Source organism: Bombina bombina, chromosome 3 (genome assembly GCF_027579735.1).
Source record: "Bombina bombina isolate aBomBom1 chromosome 3, aBomBom1.pri, whole genome shotgun sequence".
Taxonomy (NCBI): Eukaryota; Metazoa; Chordata; class Amphibia; order Anura; family Bombinatoridae; genus Bombina; species Bombina bombina.
The window spans coordinates 226163371-226178011 of NC_069501.1; positions in this window are offsets into that span (position 1 = coordinate 226163371).

Here is a 14641-nt window from a genome sequence, read left to right on the forward strand (position 1 = left end):
TTCTACGCAAACATTGGTACATTTTACGCAATGATTGTATCCTTAAAAATATTTTGGAGGAGGTCCCCATATGCACTTTTAAGAGAGCTCCAACTCTAAAAAATAAATTAGCTCTGAGTAAGGTGGTAATGAACAAATATACTAAAGGTGGAAATACAAAAATTATTAAGGACAACTGGAAATACAAAAATTATTAAGGACAACTGGTAAAAGGGTTTTTTTCAAATGTAATCGTCCTAATAGTGGCCTTTGCAAATACACATCAGGGAATAGGTTAAAATTTCAATCTTTTTCCACAAAGGAAGAATTTGAGATAACCTCTAGATTCACTTGCGATTCTAGTTATGTGGTATATCTCCTTGAGTGCCAATGTGGAATTCAATATATTGGTAGGTCCTCAAGACCCCTAAAGAAAAGGTGGGGGGAACACAATAGAAACATAAAAAATGGGGTTGTAAATCATAGTGTCCCAAGACATAGTATAAACTGTCATGATGGACAAACAGACATATTTAACATTTTTCCTTTAGAACACATTGCTCCCAAATGGGGTAGAAATAGGCTGATCCACCTTAGACAGAGAGAGACATTTTGGATCTGGAAACTCAAGACACTCCAACCATATGGCTTAAATGAGAATATAGACATGGCCGCTTTTAATTGAGGTTTAGGACATATAAATATTGAATTACATTAGATTTGTTGATGAGGTTGTTTTCCATTGACAAAAACATCTTCAGTCATACTAGATTCAATATATTTTGAACATGTTCATATATACTTATTATATTGTCCAGCATATTCAATTGATTTTTAGGACATATAAAATTTAAAATTTAGAATCAAATTAGATTTGTTGATGAGGCAATTTTCATTGACAAAAACATCTATAGCTAAACCAGATTCAATATATATTGAATATATTCATCTATATATACTTATTATATTGTCTAGCATCATGATATTTATCATGAGCTTGGGCAATATGATTTATAGATTACAACCAATCGACATCACTGTTTTTTTACTTTAGGATATTTACTTTAGGACATCAACATTTTATTTTTGATCTTATTATTTTTAGATGTTTTATTTGAAGATTTTAATTATGCAAGGATTAGACGAACGATATAGATACTGAGATTTGGATATTACTGCAGAATTAGAACATGAAGCATTTGTGTTCTAGTTTAATTAAATGAAAAAGTATGTTAAAATATAATGACATTTATTCAGCAAATGTATTTAGATGTCTAGATATATGCATTATAGAGCATTTATTCGTTATTGTATTTATGATTTGTAAATGCATGATCAACTTTCTTTAGTCCAATCTGAGCACATCGGGAGCTGATATCAATCACTATACACATGCGATAGTTGGTAACGTCACGGGCCAAGCCCCTGAGTGGTAACCTATCACACCACAGATGATTTTGCAAAGGCACGGATTGGCTAATGAACTTTAAGTTGCTCACGCATGCGCCCTGGGTCGGGATAGACGCCGACAAAGGGCTATAAAACTTTGCTACTTTGTATTTGAATTTACACCTGAGGAAGCGGTCTTAGAAACCGGGAAACGCGTAGTGTAACATTGTTTTTAATAAACATCTTTTTATTATACAAGTAGCACGGCATTTTTTGGCATTTAATATTTCTAGCCATATATGCACTGATTAGCACTGAGTTTGCGACCTGAACAATTGAACCCAGAGGATACCGGTGAAAGCAGTGAGCTGGACAGCTGACAAGTGTCCAGGAGGTCTTTGTGGCACTTCTCAAGTGCCCTATATCCTGTGAGTACATTTCAATTTTTGCGCTTTTGGCAGTTATCACACTGATACACACTATTGTGGCACTTTTGTGTTTTTTGTCTCACACAGCACAATATTGAAGCAGTACTGGTACAATTCGGCTAGCTGGACGGCTGCTAACAGTTCAGAAGGCATTTGTGGCACTTCTCAAGTGCTGGAAATTTTGTAAGTAGTTTTTATTTGGGGGCTTGGCCTGCTGAATTTTAAACGATACACACCATTTGGCGCCTCTTCTCTTTTCTCTTTTTGAACAGTTTACTGAATAAACCTTTACTGTAACCTTAAGAGGTTTGAAAGCGCTATTGTCTGTCAGTTTCAGGTGACCTCCCAGTTTCTATTTCAAGAAAAAGTACTTAACACACATTGCATTGTAATCTCCTGAGAAACTTGATGACCAATTCAGGGCTAACTATGAGTGGTGCGCTAACTGTTTCACTAGCGGAAAGGGGTTTATCGCAGCTCTTTGCGTGCATCAGAAGTAGCGTGCGTATTACAGGTTGAAAGTAAACATGTTCACTTGAGTGCAATTGAATTTAACGCACATCGGGATAGGACAACTTTAGAGCTCTGGTTAAAGGGATAGTATACACCAATGTTTATATAACTGCATGTAATAGACACTATAAAGAAGAATATGCAGATACTGATCTAAAAATCTAGTATAAAACCTTTTAAAAACTCACTGTTGATGAGGTTAAGCTTGGAAACCCACTGAAAGAAGCTGGGAAAGCAGGAAAAGGCAGGCACTCCACCTATTCTGCATATGAAAACACCCATTACACAACCAGGAGTCAGTAGATATCAGTATACATCTAAAAACAACAGTGAGGGAGAGCTCTAAATAAATAGCATACTGAGATATCTCAAAAAGGGTAAAAAGTGAATGTTGACTTAAGTGGACTAATAATATAATAATGTTTACTAAATTATAATATAAAAAGTACATGGATATTAAAATTACATAAATGATATAAATCTAACAAAACAAATAGACTGAAATATACAATGATAAAAAAGTCCAGCTATAGAAAGCAACAGAACAATATTGTTCAACATGGTGAACTGGTAAAAAAAAAAAAAAAACTAGTTAAAAATCATACTGCCGTGGATAAGGGTTAAAAGTACCTCTGTAGATAAGATCAAAACTTGATAAAGGCCGCGTAGATTGATGTTCCATGCTTATCGTCCCACCAGCAGAGCGACCCCATTGGAACATTAACACTGTGGGTGACAAAATCGCTGAGGAGCTGTGTTTGAATGCCAGACTTATTCCTATTATAGGAGATCGTCATATTTGTTTTCCTGTATGCCAGGGTATACTCTATTTGATTGACAAAGCCTGGATCATCATGAACAATTCATACGTTGACACAGAGGGTCTCACGGTTACATCCAATCCCTGACCCGCACTCAGTCACGTGACGCAGAAGTATGTACGGACACACTGCAGCTGCCGATTGGTCGACTTCTCTCTCTGCAAGAACGCCGATTGGTCGGCATCCTAATCCACTTCCCCTAAGTTTTGATCGTATCTACAGAGGTACTTTTAACACTTATCCACAGCAGTGTGATTTTTAACTAGTTTCTTTACCGGTACACCATATTGAACAATATTGTTCTGTTGCTTTCTATAGCTGGACTTTTTATCATTGTATGATTGAGTCTATTTGTTTTGTTTTGCAAGATTTATATAATTTATTAATTTATTTATGTCATTTTAATATCCATGTACTTTTTTACGTTATCATTTAGTAAACATTTTTATAGTATTAATCCACTTAAATCGACATTCACTTTTTACTCTTGAGATTTCTCACTATGCTATTTATTTAGCGCTCTCCCTCACTGTTTTTAGTTTTCTTTGTAGCATTTGTGAAGAGCATTTGTTATTTTTTAGGATGTAGCTTTTTTTTTTATATATTGATTTTTATTCAATATACAAAAAACGAAAAACAAACATACTAAGAAAACACATAAATTAACAATAGCTCAGTCAATTAGCAGTATACAAATCCCTATAGTTGTAATATCAGTCCATCCATCCCCTCTTACCCCTTCCACCCCTATAATATTATTGTAGCTCCTTGATTTAATTAAAAAAGGAAGGGGACCCCCTTCCCTCTCCCTCAGCTAAATTGTATATTAGCAATTTGTTCTATATAAATTATAAAATTTGTCCTGACGGCAGACAAAATCTTTCCAAATTTTACAAAACGCATCAGCTTTACTCCCCTCTAGTTTAAAATCAAAGGCTAATTGTTGAGTTTAATAACAGTTTCCTTACTTCAGCAATTGAAGGTATTTTAGGGGTAATCCAATTCTTAAAAATAAGTTTTCTAAGAAGTATTATTACAGTACAGTAAAATTAGCCTTATTACCCCAAGAAGCATGACTGGTCAAAAGTAGGACAGATTCCCTTCCTAATTGTACCTTTGTTTCAATTATATAAGAGAGAAGATATTCAATCTTTGCTCAGAATTGATTATACCTAGGGCAATCGCTCATCAGATGTCCTAAATCCGGATCAGACAACATTTAGGGCAGACATTAGAAACATTTTTATTCAATTTGGAAACTCTGCGTGGAGTCAAATAATCCCTATGTAGCAATCTAAATTGTGTTTCTCTGAAATATGATGATGAAAAAAGATCTTGAGTTTTTTTTAAACTTCTCAGTAATATTAAATCTAGGTCTGCTATGTCTACCGTTTTCGTCCAGTAACGCATTAAACCTGACACTAGGGATAATTCTTCTGTGGTCAGAAGAATTTTATAAATTGCTGATAGAGACCATTTCCCCAATCTAAGAGAATCCAAAAGCAGATGATCCGCCCATATATAAAAGGGCAGATCTTTTTTAAACTTGAAATATAATTTTTTATCTGGAGAAAATAAAACATATGGGTTTTTTTTTTTTAACTGCTGGAAACAATTTTTGAAACTCAAGAAAACTATATAAATCTATCCGACTTGTCGTAAAAATCTTTCACAATCAATGATTTAGACGGTGACCATCTATCGAATATATACACCACATTGCCCAAAGGGAAGTGTCCATTTCCCTTTATTGGTAACCATTTAGAAACATTTGACATTATACCCATACGTTTAGACAAATTTCTCCAGACCCACAACATATCCCAATATAGGGGATAATTTGAAATATTTACCCCCAATTCCTTATTTGACGCATGCACCACAAAGTTCAAAGAGAACGGGGAGCAAATTTGCAGTTCTAAAGACTCATCAGAAAATCTGAAGGATTGCAGTATCCAATCCACTGGGAAGAGTACAATAGAAGCATAATTATAATCTTTCACGTTAGATAAAGCCAGACCTCCTTTACAACTTGGTTGGTGTAAGTTAGCAAGTTTAATTCTTGCTTTCCTTCCACTCCATAAAAAATATATATATATATATATATATATATATATATATATATATATATATATATATATATATATATATATATATATATATATCTCAAGAATTGATTGAAATGCCAAAGATCAAGTTTCTTGATTAATAAAGGAAGCATCCTCAGCGTGTAAAGAATCTTGGGGACAATAAACAAAGAGCTTTTTTACCTGTCAAGGAAACTGAGTTTCGCCCAGCTCTTCAACTTATCCCCACTGTTAGCCAGAATAGTTGAGACATTATCCTTATACCAAATTTCTGGATTAGCTGAAAATTTTAATCTCAAATATTCCAATGTTTTAGTTTCTATAAATTGATAGATAGAAGACTCTGGGTCCTTTTTTAGCCAAAGAATTTTAGATTTTGTCAGGTTAGTCTTGTAACCTGAGACTTCACTATAGTGCTCTAAGAGATTCACTATTTTCTCGATCTGATGTCTTGGATCAGATACAAATAATAAAAGATCATCCGCAAATAATGCGGTTTTAAGTGTAATATTACCTATACTAATTGCAGTTAACAGTTTCCTCAATTTAATAGCCAGAGGCTCTATTATCAAATAATAAAGGGGACAGAGGGCAACCTTGACGAGTTCCTCTTGTCAAAGAAAATTAATCTGAGATACCATTATTAATCAATAAAAAACGCTTATATCCGAATAAATATTTGCAACAAAGTCCCTAAATTGCCCCACAAAACCAAACCTCTCCAGAACCTGTTACAAAAAGGACCACTCCACTCTGTCGAAGGCCTTCTCTGCATCCAAAGATAGCAAGAAGGCCTCAGAGTCAGACTGAGCAGAGCTGTATCCACTATAGTAACATACTGCCTGCAGAATTTTCCTTATACTTATTTCCGATATTCTTCCCATAACAAACCCTACCTGGTCCGGATGAATGATCTTAGGCAGTATAGGTTTCAACCTCTCTGCCAAAATCTTCATTAAGATTTTTTAAATCGAGACCGAGCAGGGAAATAGGTCTATATGAAGTAATGTATGTGGGATCCTTATTGTTCTGTGGTATTAAAATGATATTAACTCTTTTAAAGCTTACAGATGTATTATGGTTCATTCTAAAATAGGCATTGTAAAGATCAAGTCAGAACAGGAGTTATTTCTGAAAGAATAATTTGATAGAACTCTAACGGTAAATTGTCCGGACCTGGAGTTTTTCCTCTGTCCATGGACTTAATTGTTTTTTTAACCTCCTCACTTATTGGCAGATTTAAAGCTTCACAATCAAAGTCTGAGATTTTAGGAATATTTACTTTGTCCAGAAATCTTTTAATAATTTCCAGTTCCGGAGACTGGGAAGTATAAAGGTCAGTATAAAAACTAAGGAATAAACGTGATATTTGATCTTGTTCTGTGTAAATAATATTTTTTACTTTCAGAGCTGCTACTGGCTTCCTCTTAGCTTGACTCCTAAACATTGAGGCCATAAGCTTATCTACTTTATTGCCATACCTAGAAAACCTAGCAGCGCTTTTGTATAGAGATTCCTGTGCTTCACCCAAAAGAAATAAATCTCTCTTCTTTCTGTTCAAAATATAATTCTCTATATTAACCTTACTAGGATTTTTCTGATATAAAATATATGCCTCTTTTACTTAATCTGATAGATCGTTATCCATTCTTGTTCTCTCCTTCTTTAATTTGGCCACATAAGTATTAATTTCTGCCTTTAGATAGACTTTAGCAGTTTCCCAAAATAATTGCAAATTCTCTCTACAATGATTATTAAATATAACAAAAAAGTATCCAAAGCATGTACCGATAGGAAAAGAAAAAAGTCCCTTGATATCCAACTTGTAGATTTAAAAAAAAAAAAACAGCAAGCCTTTATTTAAACTTTTCAGCAGGATAAAACATGGTCATATAAAAACTCTCAGCAGAGAGACAAGGTGAAAATGTCTGACCGGTTTCGGCCCTGTGTGGCCGTAGTCATAGACAGTTAACAGGTATCTATGGTGCACACCTTATATACCTGTTAACCACTCCCCTACTGGGAGTGGTATTGTGAATTTACATAAAAACAACTTGTAACTCTGTGCTTTAAAGAAAAGAGGGGGGGGAGAAAATCGTATATAGTACAAATATAGTACAAAAATATAAAGATAATAATAATGATCATTGGAGAATCAAATGAATAATATGAATAATATAATATAAGGATATAGGGAGATATACAAAACACATACATATAAATAAGGGCTATAGGTATTATAGTCGTCTCATATATATACAGATGAGGTCAGAGAGAATTAGTGAGACTAATGTGTAAATAAATAGATGGTTAAACCAGTGTTCATATAAATAAGTAAATAAATGATTGCATAAATGTATACATACACATCTAGATATTAAAATAAATTAAGCCTATTCTACAAAACACAATAAGATAGAATATAAATTATAAATTAGTAAATTAATAAAAGTTAACGCTAGTGTCAAAGGAAACCAGATGAACAACTTGAACATAGATGTTGCAGTTATAAATAAGAAATAGGCAATATATAAAACCTTATATAGGTAATGAGTAATAAATAAATAAATATATATATATATATATATATATATACATACACAGATGTGCAAACAAATACCTAGATATATGCTAAAGCCAAATAAATAATTGGCCACTCAAAATATTTTGTATGAGCTATATAGTTGATACATCTAGACACTAGTCAACCTAATATTATTTTTTTTATATTATTATGCCCTCCACATCTTAGCCTGTTGTATGCATATCAGTCTAGACAATTTACTATATATTTGTGAGTATAACTACCTAATTAGTGTCAGGAATTATATTAGGTGAAATTTGAATAATGTCCGAAACTATCTATGCCAAAAATTTATAATATCGAATTCTGAGTTAAAACCCTCAGGTACAAGGCTACCGAGCCTGTGGATCCAATAGATCTCTTGCCTGGAGAGGATATGAAGTAAATCACCTCCCCTAGGTGGTCTGGACACAGACTCGATAGCCCGCCACCTGAAGGTTCCAACATCTCCCATATGTACATCCAAAAAATGTTTGGATAAAGCAGAAACAGCCCTTTCCTGGGAAACGTAAGAGAGGTGCTCTCTAATCCGTTTGCCCACAGGCCTAGTCGTTCTACCAACATATTGCTTTTTGCACTGGGTGCATTCAATTAAGTAGATGACATATCTGCTACCACACTTAATGCAGCCCCTGGTGTCAAAGACCTCCAGCGTCGTGGTTGAAGAAAATGATTTTGAAACAACCATGTGGTCGCATGACTTACATGTCTTTTTCCCACATTTGTATGTTCCCTTAACTTGTAACCAAGAGCTGCCACTCTCCTTTTGGGGCAGCATACTGGGGGACAGCATGTTGCCCAGAGACACATTACGTTTATAGATGAAATTACATCCATCATCCATAATGCGTCTCAATACTGTGTCACCTCGGAGTATGGGCAAATTCCTTTCAATGACCTTACAAACCTTATCGTATTGGTTAGAGAAGGCAGTCACTAGAGTGGGTTTAATTCTGGAGGTAGTATCATGACTGAGTATGTTTTCTCTTTTCTTACCCCCATTACCTTTCATATCCATTACGGAGACTTCCATGAATGCCTTATTGATGAGGTGTTTGGAATAACCCCTCTCCTGTAATCTCATTTACATTTAAATGAGATTACAGGAGAGGGGTTATTCCAAACACCTCATCAATAAGGCCTTTATGGAAGTCTCCGTAATGGATATGAAAGGTAATGGGGGTAAGAAAAGAGAAAACATACTCAGTCATGATACTACCTCCAGAATTAAACCCACTCTAGTGACTGCCTTCTCTAACCAATACGATAAGGTTTGTAAGGTCATTGAAAGGAATTTGCCCATACTCCGAGGTGACACAGTATTGAGACGCATTATGGATGATGGATGTAATTTCATCTATAAACGTAATGTGTCTCTGGGCAACATGCTGTCCCCCAGTATGCTGCCCCAAAAGGAGAGTGGCAGCTCTTGGTTACAAGTTAAGGGAACATACAAATGTGGGAAAAAGACATGTAAGTCATGCGACCACATGGTTGTTTCAAAATCATTTTCTTCAACCACGACGCTGGAGGTCTTTGACACCAGGGGCTGCATTAAGTGTGGTAGCAGATATGTCATCTACTTAATTGAATGCACCCAGTGCAAAAAGCAATATGTTGGTAGAACGACTAGGCCTGTGGGCAAACGGATTAGAGAGCACCTCTCTTACGTTTCCCAGGAAAGGGCTGTTTCTGCTTTATCCAAACATTTTTTGGATGTACATATGGGAGATGTTGGAACCTTCAGGTGGCGGGCTATCGAGTCTGTGTCCAGACCACCTAGGGGAGGTGATTTACTTCATATCCTCTCCAGGCAAGAGATCTATTGGATCCACAGGCTCGGTAGCCTTGTACCTGAGGGTTTTAACTCAGAATTCGATATTATAAATTTTTGGCATAGATAGTTTCGGACATTATTCAAATTTCACCTAATATAATTCCTGACACTAATTAGGTAGTTATACTCACAAATATATAGTAAATTGTCTAGACTGATATGCATACAACAGGCTAAGATGTGGAGGGCATAATAATATAAAAAAAATAATATTAGGTTGACTAGTGTCTAGATGTATCAACTATATAGCTCATACAAAATATTTTGAGTGGCCAATTATTTATTTGGCTTTAGCATATATATAGGTATTTGTTTGCACATCTGTATATATATATATATATATATATATATATATATATATATATATATATTTATTTATTACTCATTACCTATATAAGGTTTTATATATTGCCTATTTCTTATTTATAACTGCAACATCTATGTTCAAGTTGTTCATCTGGTTTCCTTTGACACTAGCGTTAACTTTTATTAATTTACTAATTTATAATTTATATTCTATCTTATTGTGTTTTGTAGAATAGGCTTAATTTATTTTAATATCTAGATGTGTATGTATACATTTATGCAATCATTTATTTACTTATTTATATGAACACTGGTTTAACCATCTATTTATTTACACATTAGTCTCACTAATTCTCTCTGACCTCATCTGTATATATATATATGAGACGACTATAATACCTATAGCCCTTATTTATATGTATGTGTTTTGTATATCTCCCTATATCCTTATATTATTCATATTATTCATTTGATTCTCCAATGATCATTATTATTATCTTTATATTTTTGTACTATATTTGTAGTATATACGATTTTCTCCCCCCCCCCTCTTTTCTTTAAAGCACAGAGTTACAAGTTGTTTTTATGTAAATTCACAATACCACTCCCAGTAGGGGAGTGGTTAACAGGTATATAAGGTGTGCACCATAGATACCTGTTAACTGTCTATGACTACGGCCACACAGGGCCGAAACCGGTCAGACATTTTCACCTTGTCTCTCTGCTGAGAGTTTTTATATGACCATGTTTTATCCTGCTGAAAAGTTTAAATAAAGGCTTGCTGTTTTTTTTTTTTTAAATCTACAAGTTGGATATCAAGGGACTTTTTTCTTTTCCTATCGGTACATGCTTTGGATACTTTTTTGTTATATTTCTACTGTGGAGTACAGGGACTCCACTTCCGCCAGCATATACCAGCCGACACGGATCCCCGGATGATCCCAGCTGACAGGGGAATGTGTGCGTCAAAGAGAGAGGCAGAGTAGTGTTACTTGGGAACGGAAGCTCGTCATTAGCTATTCACACCCGGGATTGCTTCACTTGCTCCACAATAGAACCCGGGCACTGGAGGATTAAAGAAGCCAGCACTGATAATTAGGCATTGAATGACCGCAAGAGATACTGAGATCCAGCGCTGTGAGTATTGCCTATTTATATCTGCTACAGATCATTCACATGTTACATGCTATGACCCTGCGTTTTTCGCTATAGAGATGAGGAATAGTGTATAAACTTGAGCCTGATTAACGCTATGGATATCGAGCTGACAGGCAAATAATATCATTAACTGTTTAATCATCCTACTCCTGCAAGTGTGATAAATGTAGGTGGCGTATGTGAACACATCTCATGGCTGGAGCATAAAGTTTATGATACATATGTCTAACAGTGACTGTTTTCAAGGTATCTTGTTTGCACGGCCCATTTTTACAGGTCTTTCCAAAGAATAAGGAATAAAATATAATACCTTATTATATATATAAAAAAAGTCGCATCAATAGCCTGCCTTCTACCCTGAGCCCAAATGCAAGTGGATTAGCTGCATTCCTTCCGGTTTTGGTATCAGTCTGCATTATCCCATTTAACATTACATGTCGCGAAGGTGACAGTCTCTCTCACAGCATACTATAGTATCTTGTTCTGAACTTTGCTTTGAGCAACATTGGTTGCTATCCTCTTTAATGATTATCAAACAATGAGAATTCTCCCTAAGCATTACTCAAAAAGGTTCTAAATTTCCTTGAGTCTCGTAGATATATTGAAAAATAAATATAATTTAATGTAAATTTCTTATTAACTACAAGTGATAAAGTCACCGGAGCATGATCTGACAAGGCAAAATCAAGAATATTACACCTCAAAACCTTGGGAATCAAGGATTCAGAAATCGGTAATAAATCCAACCTCAATAGGGTATCATGGGACTTCGAGCAGCACGTATACTCAAGGATATCAGGATTTAAGAGCCTCCATATGTCAACCAAATTCGCAGACTCACGGAGTAGCTTAAAAATCTTTTCAAAATTAAGCTGAAAAGTTTAATGTTTAAATTTAGTTTTATCACCCGCATTTTCCGTTTATCCAAGTATGAATTAGGAGTGATATTGTAATCACCCATCATGAACACCTTAGCTTTGGAAAATTTAAGCATCTTTTTTACCAACAGATTCCAGAATTTCTCATTAGGGCTGTTTGGACTAGACATGTGCATGGTGAAAAAATTCAGCTCGGATCGATTCAGATTTTTTCGAATTTCGGTTTGGAGCGATTCGAATTCGGAAAAATTTGAATCGATTCGGATTTGTTTCGGATTCGAATAAATTCGGTTCAGATTCGAATAAATTCGGCTGGATTCGGTTTGGAAATTCGGAATTATGTGGGATTAGACTAGTATTATGTACTGTATATTAGGTGTAACCCATAGCAGAGTGATATAACCTAATATACTGAACAATACTAGTGTAATCCATGGCCATCCGAATCTACCGAATAAATCCGAAGTAATTCGGATTTATTCGGCATTATTTTAATTCGGAAATTCGTTTCGATCCGAATCTCCGAAGTTGCCGAATAGCACATATCTAGTTTGGACCATAAATGTTGACTAGCAAATATTCATCATTTTGAATAAGGAGCCTAACAATTAAAGATCTTCCCTCTTTATCCCTTGAAACATTCATCATTTTATAACCAAGTCTTGTATGGAGTAAGATCATTACACCTCTAGAAGATTTTATATATGACGGGAAAAAAGACTCTCCCAGCCATTTAGCTTTGATCTTTCTATTCTCTATATCTGACAAGTGAGTTTCTTGTAGGCACGCTATATCAAAGTCTGCTTTCCTTTTTACTGGGGAATGAATCCCTCCCACATTCCATGTTAATATTTTTACCATTTAACTAATTAACAAAAAACAAGAGGGAGAGGAAAAAAAAAAAAAAAAAAAAAAAAAAAAAAACACACACAACATACTTTAATATATCTTGTGCATACAACATTTTAAGAAAGAAACAGCACTGCTTATAAAAATTCTGTGCATAAAACAACAACAACAACTAGTATTTACTATAAACTCTAGCAAAATATTATGATTATGTGCATAACAACTACTGTATAGCATCAAACAACAGTGCCCCCTAACTCTATGAAAAGTTTTAACAATTTCCATTAAAATATAACCTAATGGTACCAAACATCATAATATAGTGAAACATAATTTTTTACATAAAATACAATATAGTGCTATAATACCCATATGTATTCTTGCGAAAATGCAGCATACTTGGATACATCTTGTGCATAAAAAAAATAAATAAAAATGATGTAGCTTTATTGAGAACCTTTAGGAGTGTTATATAGCTTACCTGTTTGTATTTCCATCAGTATACATCTAAAATGTTGGGGCTTGGTTAGGAGTCTGAAAGTAAGCAAAATGTTATTTAAAAATAAGCAAAACTATACATTTTTTAAAAAAACACTCCCAGATGGGTTATACAAATAAATCTACAAAACATTTATGCAAAGAACAATCTAGTGTACAATGCCCCTTTAACTGTTACGCTTAACAAGTTGCACGAAATACATCAAAATTATATTTAAAAGTACAGTTACACTCATAATAACATTATGTAATAAAAAATATATTTTTTAAAAATATTGCATTAAAAAGTTATCTGTGTTAACAATTTTTATTCGTGACGTTTCTGGACCTCAAACGTCCCTTCTTCTGACAACCCAAATATACGAATAAACAAACTTATAAAGGCCTGTAGGCCCCTCCCTCACTGTGGTCACCAATCCCTGGAGACCGTGTGCAAAGAACAAGGGGCTATACAATATAAATAGCCCAAATGTGAATCTTGACAACATTATAAAACAGATCATATATAGCAAACTGACCTATGTGTTAATGCAAGAAATATTAATAAAAAACAACAGTGTGTCTCTAAACCTTGGAATGAGATCCCACTCTCTACACGCTCCCTCAATCAGTAGGTCCCGAGGGCTAACAAAAAAAGGCAACAATCCACGTACTAGAGCTACCTATTGGCTGAATATAAACCGCATATACCTCTTGAGTAGTCTTGATAACCACCGTAAACAAAGCAGCCCAACCGGAAGACACTGTCATCCCTATGGTCACAACATTCAGCCCTCCAGGCATATATCACTCATAGCGGCCACAATAGCTATTCTCACACAGGCGGGATACATACCGCTGTTAGTACTCTCAGATAAACACTGATTCAACAGCCGCCCGGTTAAGAGATCAGCGGTCCGGGTGGAGCTGATGGAGTTGCTGTATGTGTAGCACATTGGCAGGTACTAGATTCCTCCTAGATGGGCATGTTTTATGTTGAGTTCTACTGTGTAAAATAAAAAGCAGGGTAATGTTTTCCTTTGACTGATCAGAGCCATATTGACATCATCGGTATGCGTGTTGTTTTTAGTTATTGTTGCGTGGTTGCTTCTTCCTTCCTAACCTATAGGAAAGTGAGGTGTGCCTCTGATGCACCTATCGGGACTGGGGGGAGGTACCCCTGAGCAGTCCGTGTGAGAGTGTTCCCTGCATCCTGGCGTGACAGCTGATCTCAAAACGGCTGTTGAATCAGTGTTTATCTGAGAGTACTAACAGCGGTATGTATCCCGGCTGTGTGAGAGTAGCTATTGTGGCCGTTATGATTGATATATGCCT